Source organism: Mustela lutreola, chromosome 3, assembly GCF_030435805.1.
Source record: "Mustela lutreola isolate mMusLut2 chromosome 3, mMusLut2.pri, whole genome shotgun sequence".
Lineage (NCBI taxonomy): Eukaryota > Metazoa > Chordata > Mammalia > Carnivora > Mustelidae > Mustela > Mustela lutreola.
This window is the reverse complement of record NC_081292.1, coordinates 41864829-41887928: the sequence shown is the minus strand read 5'-3', so window position 1 is coordinate 41887928 and position 23100 is coordinate 41864829. Positions and strand designations below refer to the sequence as shown.

Here is a 23100-nt window from a genome sequence, read left to right as displayed (position 1 = left end):
GAACGGAATTTAAAGTTACACAATGAACTTCCTTTTTCCTTGTAACCATGTATCTCTATAGAGATCTTTCCCATTGCAAAGGGTGAGGCCCTCTGTTGAGTCTGTATCCAGGGCCAGAAACCTGCTGGACCTACCAAAAGAATATCTTGATATTAGAGAATCGAAAGATGGTCTTCATCATAATCATCATGACCAGTAACTAGGAACACTTGAAACCGTGAAATTGCAACTGTTTGACTTTTTTTGACCTGAAAAAACCAGTTTCAGCCTAAAACTATGCCCTAGGAGATGAGTTCCTGAGGACACTAGAAAGCGAAACATACACATACAGCTCTCCAAGGGGTTTGCGGTAACTGGATTAGAAGGAAGCTTCTATCTCCCTCACAGAATCTAACCTCCGTTTGACAAAGGATGGAAACTACCAACAGGAAAAGGGCAGGTGGGTCTCCTAGCCTCGTCTTGTTTACCCCACGTCATTGTCCCTTGAATATCTTCAGTGCTGGCCTTTGGATTCACTCCTTGAAAATTCTGACCCCTTCACAGGTGTACTCCTCCCTTCCTTTTAACTCTGTGACACTCACAGATGCCTTTCTTTTATTCACAAAGGTAGCTAAATTTCTGTGCTCAAGAATTTGGGACACCTGCCTGGCTTAGGTGGCAAAACATGTGACTCTTCATCTCAGGGTCATGAGTTTGAGCCTCACACAGAGGGGTAGAGATTACTAAAAAAAAAAAAAAAAAAAGAAAGAAAAGAAAAAGTAAACCAAAAAATGGCAGGAGTGAGTGAATTAGGGATAAAAGATCAGGGAGAAGTGGGAAGAAGATTAGGAGACAAGAGTTGGGGTGGGCATTTTTGAAACCACAAATGGATCATTTTTTTACAATCAAGAAATTGAATGACAATAATGACCAGAAAAGAAAGAGACAATAACAAATTTTCTCTACTGAACTTTATATATGCATTCCTATAAATAAAAAATTAAAAATTAAATAAGATAAATATTACAGTACAGGAAAGGAAAGGAAAAAGCACAACCGTTTATTTGAAAGATTTTATACATACCTACCAACCTGAACTTTGATCCCTTGATTATACCTTAACATAATAATATTTTGTGTAAATAATTGTCCAGTAACTGAGTAAATTTTAATATAATTGAACTACCTGCAAAAGAGAGAATGAAGTGTGATTCAAATGCAGAAATGAAGTAATTCAAATTCTGTTTGTCTATATAATTATTACTATCTATAAAGTATTATCATTATTTATTTAAAATCTACTGTTTGAACACAGAATATGTAATAACACAAAGGTTGGAGACAAGAACTGAGCGAGAAGGGAGCTAAGATCATTCTGAGCCTCTATGAACTTACTCCTGAAACAAATGCATATAGCTGAGACCATGTGTTCTAGGAGTCCGCGGCATCACTGAATTCTACCACTTTACCTCGATGTAGAATACCAGGTTTATTAAAGGATAACTAATAAAAATGTGTCAGTTTGAGGCTATTAAAATCTTTCACCAGTAACCACAGCAAATCTTTAGAACCAAGAGCAACTAAAGACTTTTTAGATGAGTAGGTTATTGCTTGCATTGTTCAGAATTACTGGCACATAATGATAGTGAAAATCAAGCCACATTTAATCAATTTTATTTTCGTTTTAAAAATGCAGACTACAGGGGCACCTGAGTGGCTCAGTTAAGTGTCTGCCTTCAGCTTAGGTCATGATTCCAGGGTCCTGGGATACAGACTCACATGGAGCTTCCTGCGCAGTGGGGAGTCTGCTTCTCCCTCTCCCTCTGCCCCTCCCCTCCGCTTGTGCTCTCTTTTTTTCAAATAAATAAATAAAATCTTTAAAAAATACAAGACTACAGGGCTACCTGTGGCTGGCCCAGTCGGTAGAGTATGTGACCTTTGATCTTGGGATCATGAGCTCAAGCCCCATGTTAGGCATAGGGTTTACTTATTTAAAAATGCAGACTACACACTCCTTTATTACAAATAGAAATATTAATAATATAATTTCAACTTGTTTGCTTTGTTGTACAGTTAAATTTGCTATTCACTATAAAGTCTTCACTAAAGACTTAAAAGCAGGGCGCCTGGGTAGCTCAGTGGGTTAAAGCCTCTGCCTTTGGCTCAGGTCATGATCCCAGGGGTCTGGGATCGAGCCCTGCATCGGGCTCTCTGCACAGCAGGGAGCCTGCTTCCTCCTCTCTCTTTGCCTGCTTCTCTGCCTACTTGGGATCTCTGTCTGTCATATAAATAAATAAATAAATAAATAATCTTTAAAAAAGACTTAAAAGCGACAATTGAGAAATCAAGTAGAATATGCACAACCAGAGAACATGATCTACAAAATCCCTAAAGTGCACAGCACACAGTCATATCCAGTTCATGCCCACTGTGGGCTGAATTGTGTATTCCCCCAACCCTGCAAATTCATATGTCAAAGCCCTAACCTCCAAGGTAATTGTATTTGGAGACAAGGCCTATAAGGATGTAATTAATGTCAAATAAGGTCATAAGGATGGAGTCCTCATCCATAGGATTGGATGAGGAGAAGAGAGAGATGATGTCTCTCCACACACATAAACCAAGGAAAGCCCGTGTAAGGACATAGGAAGAAGGCAGCTGTCTGCAAGGCAGGAAAAGTACTCTCACCAGGACTGAATTTGTGGGCAACTTGGTCTTGGACTCCCCAGCCTCCAGAACTACTGGGAATAATTTTCTGCTGTTTAAACCACGTAGCCTGTGGTATTTTGTATGGCAGCCTTAGCAGACTAGGACACTGTCCCTTGTAGTGAACTCTGCCTTTGTCCTTAACGGGAGTTGATAGAAGAGTTAGCTTTAATCATGGGGCATATTCAGTCCATAACAAGTAAAGCAAGAACATCTGGGGCCTTAGAATGCCCGACTGGAGATGGCTATAGACTTGGTGAGATGGGCTCCATGAGGAAGTGGGTGCCTCCATGCCAGCTTTCCTTCCACCCCAGTTTATGAGTCAATTTGTGTCTATAGGTACAGCTGCACATATGTGCACTCGTGTATATTTTGTTATGCTTTCTAATATCTTTGGAATCAAGACATTTTAAATATATCATACAGTGAGTCCAAGAAAAATGAAGGGGGAGGCATTAAAGAGAATAACCATAGAAGCAAGCAGAGGAGGTAATAGACCAGAAAAGAAGAGGAGTAAAGGAGATGAAAAGAAGTGGTGGAGGAAACACAAATTAAATAGCATGCCTTCCCTGCGTGCACAACAACCGGCAACATGAGGGCGACTGAAGAGTACGCTGGGTCAAGAAAAAGTCAACTGAGAGTAAGAAAGTTGCAATGAGGGGCCCCTGACCTCCTATATTATTCATTTATTTAAAAAAAAAAAAAAAAGTTCTAGATTAGGGACACCTGGTGGCTCAGTCAGCTAAGCATCTGACCCTTGGTCTCCTCAGATCTTGATCTTAGGGTCGTGAGTTCAAGCCCCAACTTGGGCTCCATGCTGGGTGTGGAGCCTACGTATAACAAATAATAAAATAAAATAAAATAGGAGTGCCTGAGTGGCTCAGTCGGTTAAGGGTCCAACTTTTTATTTCAGCTCAGGTCATGATCTCAGGGATGTGAGATCAAGCCCCATGTCAGGCTCTGCTTTGGGTGTGGAGCCTGCTTGAGATTCTCTCTCTCTCTCCCCCCCCCTTCCTCTCTCCTTTTCTCTCCCTATCATAAATAAATTCATTTATTTATTTACATATTAAAAAATAAAAAGTTTCTAGATTTAGAAAAAAAAATTCCCCTGGGGCGCCTGGCTGGCTGAGTTAGAGAAGCATATGACTCTTAAACTTGCGGTTGTGAGTTCAAGGAAGGAAACAAATAGGGTCCACGATGGAGAACAGATATGATGGTCAGGGAAACCCTGAGTAAGAAGGTAGCCCTTAAGCTGAGCCTTGAAAGATAGGGAACCAGTGCTGTGAAGGGTGAGGAAAAAATGTTACAGAGGGGGCAAATCTGTAGGAGGGTTGAACTGAATGCATACAGCATGAGGTCAATCTGTGGCAGCCACGGATTGCTTCCTGGAGGTACACAGTCTCCAAAGAAAGCCAACTCATTTCCCCACAGAGGACTTCCGTGGTGAGACGTCAGTCACCTTGAACCAGCTCCTGTCCCAATGTGTGCACAGGTCCAGCCACACTCACTGATTAGGTACATCAAACAAAGAAAGCTGCCATGAAAATCACCTTTGCTCTGATTCCTCCCCTGCCCCTGCTGCTATGCTTCCACACTTGAGTTTGGTCAGGGCCTTCCAACAGTCCGCTTTCCTATGGAGGAAAATTCAAATTGAGCTGTAGACATTATTCCCGCGTGTAAGACAAAATTACCAAAAGAAAAGCAAAAGCCTGAAACAATCTCTATTTTCTTAGTGTGAAGAATCCCCCAATAGGGATGTCTATTTTAAGGAACTTGAACAAAAGGCTCTGAAGGCTGACTAGTAATTCTGCAAATGACTCTACCAGCTACACACGGCCACCAGACCGAGGCAAACCACTGAGGCTCCATCTACCATTTTTTCTCAAGGAGTCATCTATGTCTTTGACTTGCTCCAACCTAAACATGTATCTGAATGAGGGAACCAAATTGCCAAACACAGTCCTGTTTTCCTCACATAATATAATGCCTGGGAGACTTTTCTATTTATTTACTGCTCCACCAAAGCAGCTAAGGGACGAGTGTGACAAAGTGAGCTTCTAAACAAAAGTAACGTCCTGCAGATCCAAATTTTAACCACTACTTGTATGAAGACATTGTTAAATTCAAAGAGGAGGTTATAAAATTTCATTATATATATATATTTCATATATATACATATACGTATACATATATACACACACAAAACAGTTTGTACACAAACATAAGTGCATATACATATCTATACACTATACACAGATACATACATATATATAATATAGATGAAATGTAAATTATTGAAAGGATATATACCAAAATGTTACAGTTATCTCTCTTTGGATGATGGGGTTATAAGTGACTTTTATTTCCTCGTTACCTTTATTTTCTAAATTTTCTATAACAACCAGGTGGTGTTTTGGTAATAAAAGTGAAAGTTTGGGTTTTTAAAAATTTAATTCTCCAGGTGCCTGGGTGGCTTAGTGGGTTAAACTGCTGCCTTCGGCTCAGGTCATGATCTCAGGGTCCTGGGATCAAGTCCTGCATCGGGTTCTCTGCTCCTCGGGGAGCCTGCTTCCTCCTCTCTCTCTCTCTGCCTGCCTCTCTGCCTACTTGTGATCTCTCTGTGTCAAATGAATAAATAAAATCTTTTAAAAAAAAATAAAAAAATAAAAATTTAATTCTCCAATATATTAACTCTATGGAAATCCCATATAACAACCAGTTACAATGCACAACTCTGTGTTTTTCCCAAAGTCCTAAGTCTTATTAAATAGTACTTTCTTGGGACTGCTCTATGAAAATAACTAAGTGATGATAGTAATTCCCGCTTCAGGCAGAGGTTTGGGAAGAGAGATTCAACCTCCTCCAGGTCTTTGAAATTGAAGCAGACACATAGCCAGTTCTGGGCCCTAAGTTGGCCCTTATTAGGAAAAGGTACTTTAGTGGAGCCCATTCTGGGCTGGCCACAAACCACCTACATTTGTGTATGTGTGGTAAAATAGACATAACATGAAATTTGCCATTGTAATCATTTTTTAAGAGGAGAGGAGGGGCAGATGGAGAAAAAAATCTTAAGCAGGGTCCATGCCCCATGTGGAGCCTGACTTCACAACCCTGACATCATGACCTAAGCCAAAATCAAGAGTCAGTTGCCTAACTGACTGAGCCACCTACGTGCCCCTACCATTGTAATAATTTTTAAGTATGCAATTCAATGGCATTAAGTACCTTAACAATGTTGTGCGACCATCTCCACTATCTGTTTCTGGAACTTTTCCATTATCCCCAACAGAAACTCTATTCCCATTAAACACTAACCTCTTGATTCCCCTTCTGGACCTGCATACTGCTGCCCCCACCCCTGGCAACCACTTTTCTACTTTCTCTCTCCAAGAGTTGATTACTCGTGTAAATGGAATTATACAATATTTGTCCTTTTGTGTATGGCTTATTTCTCTTAGCATAATGTTTTCAAGGCTCATCCATGTGGTAGCATGTGACAGAATTTCCTTCTTTTTTGTGGCTAAGTAATATCCCATTGTATGTATGTACCACATTTTGTTTATCCATTCATCAATTGATGAATTTGGGTTGTTTCCACCGCTAGGTCATTGTGACTAATACTATTACAAACATTGGTGTACAAGAATCTGTACAAGTCTCTACTTTTAATTTTTCTGGGGTATTTACCTAGGAGTGAAATTGCTGAGTAATGGGGTAATTCTGTTTAACTTTTCAAGGAACTGCCAAACTGTTTTCCATAGCAGCTGTGCCATTTTATATTCCCACCAGCAAGGCACGAGGGTTCCAATTTCTCCACATCTTTGCCAACACTTGTTGTTTTCCATTTTTGCTCTGCCTTTTTCCTTTCATTATAGTGACCCCACTGGGTGTGAGAGCCACCCACATTTTATATGTCCTATGTATCCTTAGAAGACACACTACCAATAAATAATTATGCTTATTTTTTAAGATTTGTCACACTAAGTAATATTTGGCCCAGGGAAGTTGAAAAGTCAAGTTTGCTGTTTACTTTCCCACACCAGGACACCTCCTAAACACTTCATGTAGGAAAACAGGAGTGGAACTAGCCGGCCATGGGAAAAGTGACAAGTGGGGACAGAAAGAGTTGGAGGGAAACATGGAAGAGAGCAAACATGGAGCCCAGAGGAACCAAGAAAGCCAAAAGGACACAGTATGAAGATAAAAGATAAAAAAGGAAGAAAAGATAAAGAATTAAGGAGGGGGGGGAGCAAGAAGACCAAAACTCAAAGGAGATTTTACCCAAACAGAAATATCACTAACTGTCACTCACCCAGATCAGGCCTGCCTCCAGAAAAGCCAGTTTGGCAGCTTAGAAAGAGGAGAGGATAAAAGTCAAAGATTCAGATTGGAGCATTAAAAAACATATCTGGGCATGACCCTTTTACAATTTGATCTTTTTTGGTTACTTTGTTAATCCCTTACACTGCTTTGAGTGATTTCTGAAATTAACCAGGGCATTACATAATCACAAAATTATTCAGGCGTCTGCAGTGAAACTGCTTCCACCAGTTTTCAAAAATAGATGTCTGGGTGTGTGCAGCCAGGTAATTATCAGACTTGTAGGTCTCCTATGCCATTCTATCCCACAAAAGCATTTTGTCCATCAATGACACACCTTACATTTTAAAAGATTTAAACATTTTTTTCATTTCCTATTTTTTTCTAGATTGTTAGATTTTTAATAGAAGCCTTCTATTTTAACTACAAAGAAGGAACTTCTGGGGCACCTGACTGGCTCAGTCTGTATAGCATGAGACTCTTGGTCTTGGGGTCAAGAGTTTGAGCCCCAAGTTGGGTGTAGTGAGTTACTTAAAAGAAGAAAAAGTTAATTTCTAAACCTCAAATAAATTAGAAGTATATGTAACACTTTTTGTTGCAAAAATTACGTCCTTTTCCTAATGACTCATTTCCTCTATTTCACACCTGACTTTGGTGGGTTTAAAAGAGTTTTTTTTTTTTTTCAAGATTTTATTTATTTATTTGACAGAGCAAGAGAGACAGCAAGAGAGGGAACACAAGCAGCGGCAGTGGGAGAGGGAGAAGCAGTCTTCCGCCAAGCAGGGAGCCAGATGCAGGGCTCAATCCCAGGACCCTGGAATCATGACCTGAGTTGAAGACAGACACTTAACAACTAAGCCGTCCAGGCGCCCCAAAAGAGATTTTTTAAATCTTAAAACACTTAATGAAAAACATTCTTCCTGAAAAAATATGTTTAATTCTCTCGAAATGTTTGTCATTAAAAAATAATAATAAATAAATAAATAAATAAATAAATAAATAAAGGCGTGCCTGGGTAGCTAAGTTGGTTTAGCATCTGCCTTCAGCTCAGATCATGATCCCAGGGTCCTGGGTCAGGCTCCCTGCTAAGCAGGGAGTCTGCTTTGCCCTCTGACCCTCCCCGCACTGGTCCACTCGATCTCTCTCTCTCTCTTAAATAAATAAACAAAATCTTAAAAAACTAAATAAAGAAATAGAAAAATTCTAAATGGAACCCTAATCCTTTATGCTACATTCCCAAACTAATTTAATTTCTAGGCATAACAAACTGGACATCCTTGGAGACATTCAGGAAAACCTAGTGTGCTCAAGGACATAATATAGGTGATTTAGGAAGACAAAAATCCCTCTGAGTCAGCACTGGGACAATATTGTTTATACTTAAAAACATAGATAAGGCATAATCTCAAGCTGAAATTTTAAGGTGTCAAGTAAGCATTATCTCATCGATTAGTATGTGACATTTTCCAACATATTTATTTACAACTCATTTTCTCTTTCTTAATCTCTCCTAGGGTCCTTTTTGATATCATCAACCAATTTCTCTATACCAGAGTATCAACTAAACACTGTCTTTTTTTTTTTTTTTAAGATTTTGTATTTATTTATTTGACAGAGAGAGATCACAAGTAGGCAGAGAGGCAGGCAGAGGGAGAGAGAGAGGAGGAAGCAGGCTCCCTGCTGAGCAGAGAGCCCAATGCTGGACTCGATCCCAGGACCCTGAGATCATGACCTGAGCCGAAGGCAGCGGCTTAACCCACTGAGCCACCCAGGCGCCCCTCAACTAAACACTGTTAATCAAGCCCCTTTCATGAACATCACACTGACAGACATCGTGAGAATTGGAAATGAGAGAAAGCGTATTTTTGGTGCTTAGAGAAGTGACTTTTTAACAATGTTTCACAAGAGCTATGTAGCCTGTTTGTGTATGCATGTTTTGGCTTCTGTTAAATTATTTAAATGCTTGTCTCTCCAAATAGAATCTACATGTAAATTCCTGAAGATAGGAATAAAAATTATCCAGAAAGCTGGTTTTATTCTTCCATGGAGCCCTCTTAGTGCAAGAAATACTTGTGGATATGTATAAAAAGATGAGCCACAACTTACAATATCATGAGGTTCTATCGTTTAATAGTTAGTTTTAGGGACTCAGCACAAGATTTCCAATCGGTAGTTCATGGGCACATGGCTGGCTCAGTCAGGAGAGCATGCAACTCTTGATTTTGGGACTGTGAGTCCAAGCCCCAAGTTGGGTGTAGAGATTACTCAAAAATAAAATCCTTTAAAAAATACATAAAATAAATAAAATTGGTTGTTCAATGACCAAACTGGTAAAAATGGGAGTGTAGTAGAGTAGCCAAACCCACAGCACTGGAATTTGAATTTTTTTTAAATATTTTATTTATTTATTTGACAGAGAGAGATCACAAGTAGGCAGACAGGCAAGCAGATGGAGAGGCGGAAGCAAGCTCCCCGCCAAGGAGAGAGCCCAATGTGGGCCTTGATCCCAGGACCCTAAGCCGAATGCAGTGGCCCAACCTTCTGAGCCACCCAGGCGCCCCTGGAAATTGAATTTTAAGACTATAGAACTCTTCCATGATGCCTGGGTGGCTCAGTGGTTAAGCATTGACTCTTGATTTTTGCTCAGGTCATGATCTCTGGGTCTGGGATTAAACCCCATGTGGGGCTCCCCACTCAGTGCTCAGCGGGGAGTCTGCTTCAGATTCTCTCTCCCTCTACTTCTTCCCCTCCCCGTGTTCTCTGTCTCTCTTAAATAAATAAATAAATCTTAAGGAAAAAAACCAAAGGGGCACATGCACCAGATACAAATGCTGGCTCAGTTTGTACTGAGAGTACAGATCAGCGTGTGACTCTTGATCTTGGGGTCATGAGTTTGAGGCCCACATTGGGGATAGTGTTTATTGGAAAAAAAAAAAAGTATAATCTTAAATTAAAATAATCGGATTCTTAAATAAAAAAAATGTAAAGTGTAGGAGAGGGGAAAAGTATCCATAAGGATACTTTTGGTACAAACAACAGGAACCAACTCTGGGGGAGCCTGATATATAACAGAATACAATCAGTGAAGCAGTGAAACAGAGGAACACAAAATATACTAGAAGAGCACAAGTTGGAGAAAGGACATGGAACATTCCTAAGAGGCTGTTTCACTTAAGGTGACTCGTAGAGAACAAACCCATTCGTAGGCAGACAAGAGGAGAGAAGCCATCCAAAAAGAGGTGGCAGCCCTTGTAAATGTGGGGAAATAAGAGGTTGTCTTGAGACATTTGGTGAATGGCTGCAGTTTAGTATGGCAGGAAGTAAAGGTTCAAGTATTCGTTCATTGATTTAAAATATTTATTGATTAATTATATTTCTTTTTAATTAATTGTTTTATTTTTTAATTTTTAATTTAAAATATTTTATTTTTTATTTTTAAAAAATTTTTATTTATTTATTTGACAGAGAGAGAGAGACAGTGAGAGTAGAAACACAAGCAGTGGGAGTGGGAGAGGGAGAAGCAGGCGTCCCCCTGAGCAGGGATCCCAGGACCCTAGGATCATGACCTGAGCTGAAGGCAGACACCTAACAACTGAGCCACCCAGGTGCCCCTAAAATATTTTAAATTAATAGTTTAAATTAATAGTTTAATATTTTTAAAAGTTTAAATGAATATTTTAATTTTTATTTATTAATATTTATTAATATTCTAAATTAATATTAGATTAATATTAAGACCAAGAGCTTACATTAATAAATATTTGAATTAATATTTTAAATAATGTTTTAAATTAAGTTATTAATTTAAATTAATATATTTATTGAACATTTCCTATGTGCTAGTGTAATGAATATCTTTTTAGCTACCAGGTATCCATTTTCCCTTCCTAACATCATTGTATTCCTTTCAAGAAATTACCTCACTTCCATCAGGGAAATACAAAACAAAACCACAATGAGATACCACCTCACAACAGTCAGAATGGCTAAAATTAACAAGTCAGGAAACGACAGATGTTGGAGAGGATGCAGAGAAAGGGGAACCCTCCTACACTGTTGGTGGGAATGCAAGCTGGTACAGCCACTCTGAAAAACAGCATGGAGGTTCCTCAGCAAGTGAAAATAGAGCTACCCTACAACCCAGCAATTGCACTATTGGGTATTTACCCTAAAGATACAAATGTAGTGTTCCGAAGGGGCACATGCACCAAAATGTTTATAGCAGCAATGTCCACAATAAGTCAAACTATGGAAAGAACCTAGATATCTATCAACAGACAAATGGATAAAGAAGCTGTGATATATATATATATATATATAGGATAAAGAAGCTGTGATATATATACACACACACACACACACACACACACACACATATATATAATGGAATACTATACAACCATCAAAAGAAATGAAATCTTGCCATTTGCAACAACGTGGATGGAGCTAGAGGATATTATGCTGAGTGAAATAAGTAAATCAGAGAAAGACAATTATCATATGATCTCCCTGATATGAGGATGTCGAGATGCAATGTCGGGGGTTGGGGGTAGGGAAGGAAAAAAAATGAAACAAGATGGGATCGGGAGGGAGACAAACCATAAGAGATTCGTATTCTCACAAAACAAACAGGGTTGCTGAGGGGAAGGAGATATGGAGAGGGTGGTTGGGTTATGAACATTGGGGAAGGTATGTGATATGGTGAGTGCTGTGAGGTATACAAGTCCGAAGATTGGTAGACCTGTACCCCTAGAGCAAATAATACATTATATGTTAATAAAAACAATCAACATTTTAAAAACTAATTTTAAAACATGGTTAAGGAGCACCTGGCTGGCTCAGTAGGTTAAGAACCTAACCCTCACCCAGGGTGCCTGGGTGGCTCAGTGGGTTTAAAGCCTCTGTCTTCAGGGCGCCTGGGTGGCTCAGTGGGTTAAGCCGCTGCCTTCGGCTCAGGTCATGATCTCGGGGTCCTGGGATCGAGTCCCGCATCGGGCTCTCTGCTCAGCAGGGAGTCCGCTTCCTCCTCTCTCTCTCTCTGCCTGCCTCTCTGCCTACTTGTGATCTCTGTCTGTCAAATAAATAAAATCTTTAAAAAAAAAAAAAAAAAAGCCTCTGTCTTCAGCTGGGGTCATGATCCCAGGGTCCTGGAATCAAGCCCCGCATCGGGCTCTATGCTCCGAGCCTGCTTCCTCCTCTTTTTCTGCTTGCCTCTCTGCCTACTTGTGATCTCTGTCTGTTAGATAAAGAAATAAAATCTTTAAAAAAAAAAAAAAAAAAAAAGAACCTAACTCTCGGTTTTGGCTCAAGCCCTGTCAGGCTCTGTGCTTAGTAGGGGAGTCTGCTTGAGATTCTGTCTCTCTCCCTCTGTCCCTCCACCCTGTTCTCTGTTCATGCCCCCCATCTCTGTCTAAAATAAGTAATTCTTTTAAAAAAAAAAAAAAAAGAGAGAAATTACCTCACTTCCATTGGCTGGTTATATGGGACTTATCAGGGGCCTTGCTGTCATGGCTAGGCAGGGGCATAGCTATAATTGGATATTCCTTCTTGAACTCTGCCCAAAGAGACAGAAAATAGTTGAACTTCATTCCATTTGTTCCAGCTTTGAGATTTTCTCTCCACTTCTGTTTCCTGTCTCTCAAGGATAGCCCTGTGCCCTTCCTACTTCTAGTCTCACCATTCTTCCCATTGGCTCTATGAACTGATATCCCTTCTCTAAATCCCCTTTGGTTTAAGTTGATCGATGTCAGTCTTCCACTATCGATAGAAGACTCTAACCAATATAGCCAGTCTCCTTCTTAGCAATGAAATGCACAACTAGGGCACCTGAGTGGCTCAGTGGGTTAAGCCGCTGCCTTCCGCTCAGGTCATGATCTCAGGGTCCTGGGATCGAGTCCCGCATTGTGCTCTCTGCTCAGCAGGGAGCCTGCTTCCATCTCTCTCTCTCTCTGCCTGCCTCTCCATCTACTTGTGATCTCTCTCTATCAAATGACCTGAGCCGAAGGCAGAGGCTTTAACCCACTGAGCCACCCAGGTGCCCCAAAAAGATGTGGTTCTTAAAATCAGTCAAGCAATCAATAAAATGTGGTTCTTATTCCTAAGGAAGCATTTTTTCCAGAATAGGTACAGGGAGTAGTGAGGATTATATCAATCAATATAACTGAGTTACATAAAAGATAAAATGAGAGCAGATGGAGAACAATCCTAAGTCAGTCTGAGAAGATCAAGGCAGGCTTCAGAGAAGAGAAACTCTTGCTCTTTCTCCTGAAGAAGTAGAAATTTATGGATAGAGAAGTGTGGAAGGACGTACCAAGAAAAGAACCATATGCAAGAAGGAAAAATCATGGCTTCTTTGGGGGAAGGGCAAGTATATTTTGGAATGTGGAAAAGACCAGAGAGGATTCAGATATGTTTGGAATTTATCCTATAAATGGTGACAGGTAATTCATGAATTTTAGCTAGCAGAATAATATGGCCTGATTTATATTTAGAAATATAACTCTGGGGACGCCTGGGTGGCTCAGTTGGTTAAGCCGTTGCCTTCGGCTCAGGTCATGATCCCAGCGTCCTCAGATGGAGTCCCACATGGGGCTCCTTGCTCAGCGGGGAGCCTGCTTCTCCTTCTGCCTCTGCTGTCACTCGGCCTGCCTGTGTTCACTCTCTCTCTCTCTGGCAAATAAATAAATAAAATCTTAAAAAAAAAAAAAGAAAGAAAGATAACTCTGCAGGGGTGCTTGGGTGGCTCAGTGGGTTAAAGCCTCTGCCTTCAGCTCAGGTCATGATGCCAGGGTCCTGGGATCGAGCCCCACATCGGGCTCTCTGCTCAGCAGGGAGCCTGCTTCCACCCCTCTCTCTCTCTGCCTGCCTCTCTGCCTACTTGTGATCTCTGTCAAATAAATAAAATCTTTTTTAAAAAAGAAATATAACTCTGCAGACTATTGAGGATAGAGTGGAAGAAGGTAAGAGATGAGAAGGTGAAAGTGTGTGAGGCGGAGGGCAGCGAAGGGGAGGAGGGAAGCATTGGACTGGAAGCAGAGGCTAGAGAAACAAAAAGCACAAATTCAGCAAAGTGCAGCAGGAAGGACAGAGGGCAGACATATTTCAAAAGGTAATTGATAGACTTGAAATCTGTTGTCGGTAGGAATTGAGAGAGGGGTGAGGGTGATGGTCTGAGATGAAAAACCAATCAGTGGTAACTGGTAATAACCAAGCTAGGGCATGGAGGGAAGAGGCAGGTTTGGGAAAAGATAATGTGGCTCCTCCAGGAGGTAATCACTGTATGTTAGGCCTAGAGCTCAAGAGATATGGATGTAGGAGTTCTCATGAGCCAGTAATTAAAGGAAAAGAATTAGATGAAATTGCCTGGGAGAGTATGTGTAATGAGGAAAGGGCCTCGATGGAAGCTTGATGTGATATGTAGCAAGCCTTCAAAGATGACCCCAAGGAACCACGCCTTCCACTCTTCAAGCCCTTGTCTAGTCCTTCTCACACTGACTCTGAGCGGGTAGTGTTCTATCGCTTGATTGTGAGGATAACTACACAACTCCATACATTTGCCAAAACTCATCAGACAGTACACCTAAAAAGGGTAAATTTTACTATATGTTAAATACACTTCAATAAACCTGACTTAAAAAGTTAAAAAGAGGAATAAAACAAATGAGAAACTATGTGATATTCTAGTTCTATTATCTCCAGTGTCCTTGTGAAGCAGAATTTTAGTGAGGGGAAAATAAGGTACAGATGTAGTTAGAAGGTCGTACAAAAGGAATATATCACGTAGAAGAGATATATTAGAAGTCATGTAAAAATCTTATAGCTCTGAATTTGAATTGAAAGTATCAGTATGACTCAGGAAATATTTTATCAAAAAAGGAAGGAGGATGGGAAGCCTGGGTGGCTCAGTCAGTTAAGCTGCTGCCTTCGGCTCAGGTCATGATCCCAGGGTCCTGGGATCGAGTCCCCCATCAGGCTCCTTGCTCAGCAGAGAGCCTGCTTCTCTCTCCACTTCTGCCTGCCACTCTGCCTCCTTGTGCGCTCTCCCTCTCTCTCTCTCTCTCTGACAAATAAATAAACAAACAAATAAAATATTTTTTTAAAGGTTGGAGGGAAAGAAGGAAAAGGAAGAAAAGAAAGAAAGAAGGAAGGAGAGGAGGGAGGGAGAAAGGAAGGAAGGAGGAAGGAAGAATAAAAGGGAAAAAGGAAAGGGAAGAGAAAGAGAAAGAAAGCAGAAGAAAAGAAACAATGAGCAATCCAATAGCAATGAACAACTCTAGAACCAAATGTGGTCTTGAAATATCATTTCCCACTAAAAAACCCCAAAAGAACAGGGGCTCCTGACTGGCTCAGTCCGAAGAGCTTAAGCTGCATGTTTGGTGTAGAGATTACTATAATAATAATAATAATAGTAAAGCTTTTGGGGGAAAAGGCTGATCTAGGACTAAAAAAATGTATATGATGAGTCTGGAAAATCACATTATACCAAAGAAAGAAAAAAAACTATCAAAAAAATTAGAAGTCAGTGGGGGTGCCTTGGTGGCTCAGTGGGTTAAAGCCTCTGCCTTGGCTCAGGTCATGATCTCAGTATCCTGGGATTGAGCCCCGCATTGGGCTCTCTGCTCAGCAGGGAGCCTGTTTCCTCCTCTCTCTCTCTGCCTGCCTCTCTGCCTACTTATGATCTCTTTCTGTCAAATAAGTAAATAAAATCTTAAAAAAAATTTTTGAAAGTCAATAAATAAAAAATGTTGGTGAGGATATGGGAAAAAATCTATCAAAAATTGATAGAATAAAAAAAGATTGATAAAGTCATGTTAAAAGGATTTGGAATCTAATTTGAAGACATTCCTGTTGACCAAAGATGGGTCATTTTAAGTATCAATACAGATAAAAATATATTTAAATCCATGTGTTTCATAATAGTGTTAAAGAAACATTTGGTCATCTTGGAAGGATGCTTGAGCACCAACTCTTTACCTTGAAAACTGGTAAATAAAAAGACTCAAGAATTGATCTTGCCTGAGGTGCCTGGGTGGCTCAGTAGGTTAAGTGCCTGACTCTTTTTTTTTTTTTTTTTTTAAGATTTTTATTTCTTTGACAGAGAGAGATATAGCAAGAAAGGGAACACAAGCAGGCAGAGTGGGAGAAGGAGAAGCAGGCTTCCTGCTGAGTGGGGAGTCTGATGGGGGACTCTATCCCATTACCCTGGGATCATGAACTGAGCCAAAGGCAGATGCTTAATGACTGATCCACCCAGGCAACCAGGTACCCAAGTGCTTGACTCTTGATCTTAGCTCAGGTCTTGATCTCAGGGTTGTGAGTTCTAAGCCCCACATTAAGCTCACTTAAAAAAAAGAAAAAAGTGGATCTTGCCTTTCCCATAGCTATGTCACTAGATAGCAAATAAATAATGATAGAAAGTATAAACACATCTAGATGCATCTCAACAATAAAATTAAGAAGAGATGATAGAATTGGAATATCATCATTTCACAACCCTTGATGAATCAGGCTGCAGTGGCTGTTGGCAACACAAAGAGAGAGCTACCTGGACAGTATGGGTTTCCTTATGAAGAAGACATCACCAACGACGAAGGACTCTTCCTCCCCAAGAAATCAAACTTTAATATCTAGACCCAACTATCAGTTTGCAGGAAGTATAGAGGGCAGAGGTTAATGATAAATAGATACATTTTGAAGTTATAGTCAACAAGAGCCTGATTCCAGGAAATTCTACAGATAAGTGATCTAGTTCTGTTTTGGTTTTAAGATTTATTTATTTATTTATTTGAGAGAGAAAGAGCAAGGGAGAGGGCAAGCAGGCTCCACAGTCAGCATGGAGCCCTACTCCAGGCTCGATCTCACAACCCTGAGATCACAACCTGAGCCGAAACCGAGAGTTAGGTGTTTAACTGACTGCACCACCCGGGCACCCCAATCCAGTTTTTTTAATACATAAATTGCAAGGGGAGAAAAGAGGTGAAGGGAAACTTTAATATTTAAAGAACTGAAGACATATTTTACAAAACAATAAACCCTATTGTGTTTAAGGATGCATAGTTGGACAATAAAACTGCAAATAAAAGAAAGGTAATAATTGGGCACCTGGTTGACTCAGTTGGTTAAGCTTCTGCCTTTGGCTCCTCAGGTCATGATCCCAGGATTCTGGGATTGAGCCCCTTGTCAGGCTCCCTACTTAGCATAGGGCCCTGCTTCTCCCTCTGCCGTTCCCCCTGGTTGTGTTCCCTCTCTCACTGTCAAATAAATAAATAAAATCTTAAAAAAAAAAAAAAAAAGGTAACAATGAATGTAAAAGTCAGGAGTGGTTACACTTTGTAGTGAGGGAGACGATTTGTGTTTAAGAAGGGCCGAAGAGGGGCGCCTGGGTGGCTCAGTTGGTTGGGCATCTGCCTTTGGGTCAGCTCATGATTCTGAGGTCTTGGGTTTGAGTCCCGCATCGGGCTCCCTGCTCTTAGGGGAGCCTGCTTCTCCCTCTTCCTCTGCGTTCCATTCCCCCCGCTTGTGTGAACACGTGCTCTCTGTCAAATAAATAAAATATTTTAAAAAAAAAAGAAAAAAAAAAAAAAGAAGGGCCGAAGAATGGCTTCTGGAGTGACGGTGAGGTACCGACTTTTTTCATGGAGGGTGATTACTGCAGTGTTTGCCTTACAATCATGTATTAAACTGTGTATTAGTTTTATGCTTTTTAAAAATTGTTATAACTAAAAAGTATTATATATTTCAGGTGATGCAGTAAAGGTGTCTGCATCCCCATCTCCTAGAACAAGAAGAACAACATGAGAAACACACCCATGTGATCTGAATGTTCCCAGCAGTGATCTAGAGAGGACACTGAAAACATCACTGGAATAAATCTGAAATATTGTTACCACTTAACTTGGGATCTCACCTTTATTGAACTGATGAAAAGCACAGGTTTTTTTTTGTTTTTGTTTTTGTTTTTGTTTTTGTTTTTTTGAAAAATAAAGTCATGCCTTGCTAGAACTGACCAATCTGGAGTGACTAATTTTGTGACCTGATTGTGCAACTTGTGCTTAACAACTAAAAGATGAGCCTCCAGCTCCAAGACCTTCCAGCTGACAGTTTCCTGGAGTTCGATGCCCCAGCTGATGAACTTCTCCTACTGAGAAAAAGATAGTGAGGGTAAGTTATTTTGTTACCTGCATTTTATAGGTCTATACATCTCCTAAAATGTAAAGTGACGGGATGCCTGGGCGGCTCAATTGGTTGGACGACTGCCTTTAGCCCAGGTCATGATCCCGGAGTCCCAGGATCGAGTCCCACATTGGGCTCCCAGCTCCATGGGGAGTCCGCTTCTCCCTCTGACCTCCTCACTCACCATCTCTCTCTCAAATAAATAAATAAAAATCTAAAAAAAAAAAAAAGTAAAGTGACACAACCACCTTGGAAAACGGGCAGTTTTTAGTAAACTCAAATATATACCTGTGACTCAGCGAATTCTAAGTAATTTCCCTAGAAAAATTAAAACATACATCCATGAAAAGTTGTACACAAAGAGTGGCTTCATTCACAACAGCCTGGAAAGATCTGGGAACAGTATGAACAATAGGAGAATGGATAAACAAATTATGCTACATCTATACGATGGAATTCTATTCAGCACGAAAAAGAACAATTATATGCAATAACATGGATAAATGTCGAAAACATGCTGAATGAGGGATCCTGGGTGGCTCAGTCTGTAAAGTGTCTGACTCTTGATTTTGGCTCAGGTCATGATCTCAGGGATGTGAGATTGAACCCCACATGGGACTCCATGCTGGGTGTGGAGCCTGCTTAAGATTCTCTCTCTCGGGCGCCTGGGTGGCTCAGTGGGTTAAGCCACTGCCTTCGGCTCAGGTCATGATCTCAGGGTCCTGGGATCAAGTCCCGCATCGGGCTCTCTGCTCAGCAGGGAGCCTGCTTCCTCCTCTCTCTCTCTCTGCCTGCCTCTCTGCCTACTTGTGATGTCTCTCTGTCAAATAAATAAATAAAACCTTTAAAAAAAAAAAAAAAAGATTCTCTCTCTCTCTTTCTCCCTCTTCCCCTCCCCCACTTACCTCTCTTAAACAACAGCAAAAAATATGCAGAATGAGGGGCACTTAACCGGCTCAGTTGGTAGAGTGTGTGATGCCTGATCTCTGGGTTGTAGGTTCAAGCCCCACATTGGGTGTAGAGGTTACAAAAAAAAAAAAAAAAGAAGAAGAAGAAGAAAAATGCTGATGAAAGAAGCCAGACCCCACCCCCATACATATTGTATAAATTAAATAATATAAAAGTAAATATAAATTTATTTATATAATATATATTTATATAATTTATATAAAATAAATATGTGGTTATTGCTGGAGCATTAAGAAAATTATCCTTCCCAGGACGTTTTCTGGTTTAGGAAATTACATGTTATAAATCCCTTAGTTTGAGTAATTTTTATTAAGAGAAAACTAGTTTCTTTCCACCCTCACTTAGTAAACGTTGGACACTTACAGAATATCCATTAATTTGAAGAGTTACCAAATTCTCATGCCAGCCCTGAGAGAAACTGCCATCCTTGTCGTGAACAAGGGACAGGGAGGAAAAAAGGGAGAACATACCATTGATGGGATGATGGGGATAGTGTGACTTGAATACAGAAATATCTTTGATTTTTCACAGAAATATCTTGACTGTCACTTTGTCACCATGCCACAGAGACAGCCAGTTCTCCTGAAGCCCGTATGAGTGGAGAGATTCTCCAGCACCTGTGTCCTTCTGGGAATGATGGAAGCTAGCGGCAGTAGAAATCCGAGTGCTGTGGGTCCAATCAGAGATGTGTTTCCAGTTTCAGCTACTAGGGGGCAGAATTGCAGCAGCGGTAACGGTGGAGTGTTTCCAGAAACGGAGAAGCAGGAGCCAAAATTAGGCATCCAGCCAGCAGAAAGACAAGCAAAGGTACAGGCCAGGAAAGGCACAGGAAATATGGGCTCAGCAGAGCTGGTAGGCAAGAATGAGGGTGTGGACAGGCCAGGAGCGTAACGCTGAGGTGGCAGTAGGCTTCTGAAAACCGCTGAGAGGCAGGCTGAGTAGGGCTTCCTCGACCCCCAGAACCTGACGTTGCCTCTGACAAGAGTTGCCAAGGTGTAGTTTCTGCAAACAAGAATCTGTCAGCCCAAGTGTTCAAACATTTATTAAGGTTGGGGGAAGGGGGTGGATTCAACTAGGGAAGAACAGATTTCTGAGGGAACCTCCCAGGAAGGTTGGAGGGGATCCAGAAGCAAGTACAGACAGAAAATGGGGGTGGCCTATAAAAAGAGAGGGATGATTTTTCAGGGGAGTGGTGAAGAAATTCTCCTCGGTCAGTAAATTGATGATTAAAATCTTTCCAGTTTGCTTTTTCCTGATCCTAAAGCTTTGATCCCAATTAAAATGTAATGCCCAAGAAAAATGAAATACTTGGAATACCTGTCAATCATTTATATTGTGGTATGAATAAGTGATTTATTAGGCAAATGTTAGTTGAACATCTACTTTGTGGTGCTAGAGCTTGCATCCCAATGGAGCTGGACCAGCAGTAAACAAGTAAACACATAGATAAAATTTCAGATAGTGAAAAGGCAATGGGAGAAAAGATGTCAGGTAACAACAAAGAGAAAGACCAGGCAGGTTGAAAATCCTCAGAAAACTGTCTCTAAAGGCGATATTCAAACCAAGACCTAAATGCTGAGGAGTCCCCAACGCAAAGATCTGTGGGAAGAACCTTCCAAGCAGAGAGGACAGCAGTATAAGGAGGGTTCAGGATTGTGTCATTTAGACTTTGTAAGTTCCAAAATAAGGAACTGGATTTTATTCTATTTGCAGTGAAAAGTCTTTAGAGAGTTTTAAACAGGAGAGTCTGGGAGGGGCGGGTGCCTGGGTGGCTCAGTCATCTGCCTTCAATCCAGGTCATGATCCCGGGGCCCTGGGATCAAGTCCCACATTGGGCTCCTTGCTCAACAGGGAGTCTGCTTCTCCCTCTGCCTGCCACTCCCCTTGCTTGTGCTCCCTCTCTGATAAATAAACATAAAATCTTTAAAAAATAAAAAATAAACAAGAGAGTGGTCTGAGCTCATTTATCTTTTTTAAAAGATTTTATTTGTCAGAGAGAAAGAATGAGAGAGAAAGAGAGCACAAGCAGCGGGAGCAGCAGGCAGAGGGAGAAGCAGGATCCCCACTGAGCAAAGAGCCCCAAAGACTCCATCCCAGGTCCCTGGGATCATGACCTGAAAGGCAGACACACTTAACTGACTGAGCCACCCAGGTGTCCCCTCATTTACATTTGTAATAGTATTCAGTGGAATGTCAGCTCTAAGGAGGCAAGAATGGAAGCAGAGAGACCAATTGGGGAGTCACTGCAATAATTTCTGATGAGAGAGATTATGGCGACATGGTCAGAGAAGCAGCTGACAGACAGTAAGAAGTGGAGAGGCTCCAAAGGTGGTTTTTTTAAAAAAATATTTTATTAACATATAATGTATTATTAGCCCCAGGGGTACAAGTCTGTGAATCGCCAGATTTACACACTTCACAGCACTCACCATAGCACATACCCTCCCCAATGTCCATAACCCCACCACCCTCTCCCTACCCGCCTCCCCCAGCAACCCTCAGTTTGTTTTGTGAGATTAAGAGTCTCTAATGGTTTGTCTCCCTCACGATTCCATCTTGTTCCAAAGGTGTTTTATAGGTGGATGAGGTGAGCAGAAGCACAGATGACTGCCAGATGATTCGCTTGAGCAACCGCATGGGTGGAGGGGCTGGAACATGAAACAAGGAAGGCTGCAGAACGAGCTGATGGCATGGGGGTGGTCTAGAGTTCTATTTTGGACATGTTAGGGTTCAGATGCCTAGTAGATATCCAGTGGAGGTGTGGAGCAGGCAGTTCTGGAAGAAGGTCAGATGTGAAGCTGCAGATGCCATTAGCTATTAGTATTTGTGCTGTAAGGGGAACACACCATATGAATGGTATTGAAAGCCATCTGCCTCAATAGGATCATGGAGAGACAGAATGTAGCCCAGACAGAGAAGGAAGCCCAGTGGGGGCTCCAGCAAAGGGAACTTGAGGAGTGAGGCATGGGAGGTGGAGCCTGCAAAGGAGCTGAGTTAGAAGAATCTGAGAGGTCGGACAGCCCAACGTTGCCTAAATCAAGAGGCGAAAGTATTTCAAGCCAAGAGGGTGTGCCGCCAAGTCTAAAGCTGCTGAGTTGTTGAGTAAGAGAGAAGTGATAATGACCTTGATAAATGTAGTTCCGGGAAGTGAGGTTGAAAACCCACCAGAAACGAGCTTTTGACAAAAAGGAAAACTTGTGAGGACAGATCTTCCAGGAAAGAGAGGAATACCCAGAAATGTCAGATAAAGTCCATCAGGGGCACTAGAAATAGAAGAGGTTCGCAACCTGGCTGAATGTCAGAATCACCTAGGAACTTAAAAAATAGAACAAGTTTCTGGTCCCCTCCCAGATTTACTGAACTTGTAGGCATGGGAATTGGAATACATGTATGTAAATTATTTTTGATTGTCGTTAGTTTTGAATTTAGTTTTTACTAATGGAATCTATGTATTTTATAAAAACTGTTTTTTTATTGAAGTATAATTGACAATGGAATCTGTATTTTTTTAAGAAGCTCCATCAGGGGGGCGCCTGGGTGGCTCAGTGGGTTAAAGCCTCTGCTTTCGGCTCGGGTCATGATTCCAGGGTCCTGGGATCGAGCCCCACATCGGGCTCTCTGCTCAGCAGGGAGCCTGCTTCCTCCTCTCTCTCTGTCTGCCTCTCTGCCTACTTATGATCTCTCTCTGTCAAATAAATAAACAAATCTTTAAAAAAAAAAAAAAAAAAAGAAGCTCCATCAGGGATGCCTGAGTGGTTCAGTGGGTTAAGCTACGGCTTTCAGCTCAGGTCCTGATCCTAGGGTCCTGGGATCAAGTCCTGCATCAAGCTCCTTGCTCAGTGGGGAGCCTGCTTCTCTCTCTGCCTCTGACTGCCACTCTGCCTGCTTGTGCACACTCTCTCTCTCTGACAAAGAAATAAATAAAATCTTTAAAAAATTAAAATAAAAAAAAAA

At 41.1% G+C, this 23100-nt stretch overlaps 1 long non-coding RNA gene across 1 annotated transcript; it reads left to right on the top strand.

Annotated features, from left to right (window-relative positions):
• Positions 1–95: 95 nt before the first annotated feature.
• LOC131826594 (uncharacterized) lies at positions 96–20792 on the top strand. Its single transcript, XR_009351663.1, has 3 exons — positions 96–439; positions 17747–18165; positions 19678–20792. It is a non-coding gene; the product is annotated as an uncharacterized LOC131826594 (long non-coding RNA).
• The last annotated feature ends 2308 nt before the right edge of the window (positions 20793–23100 follow it).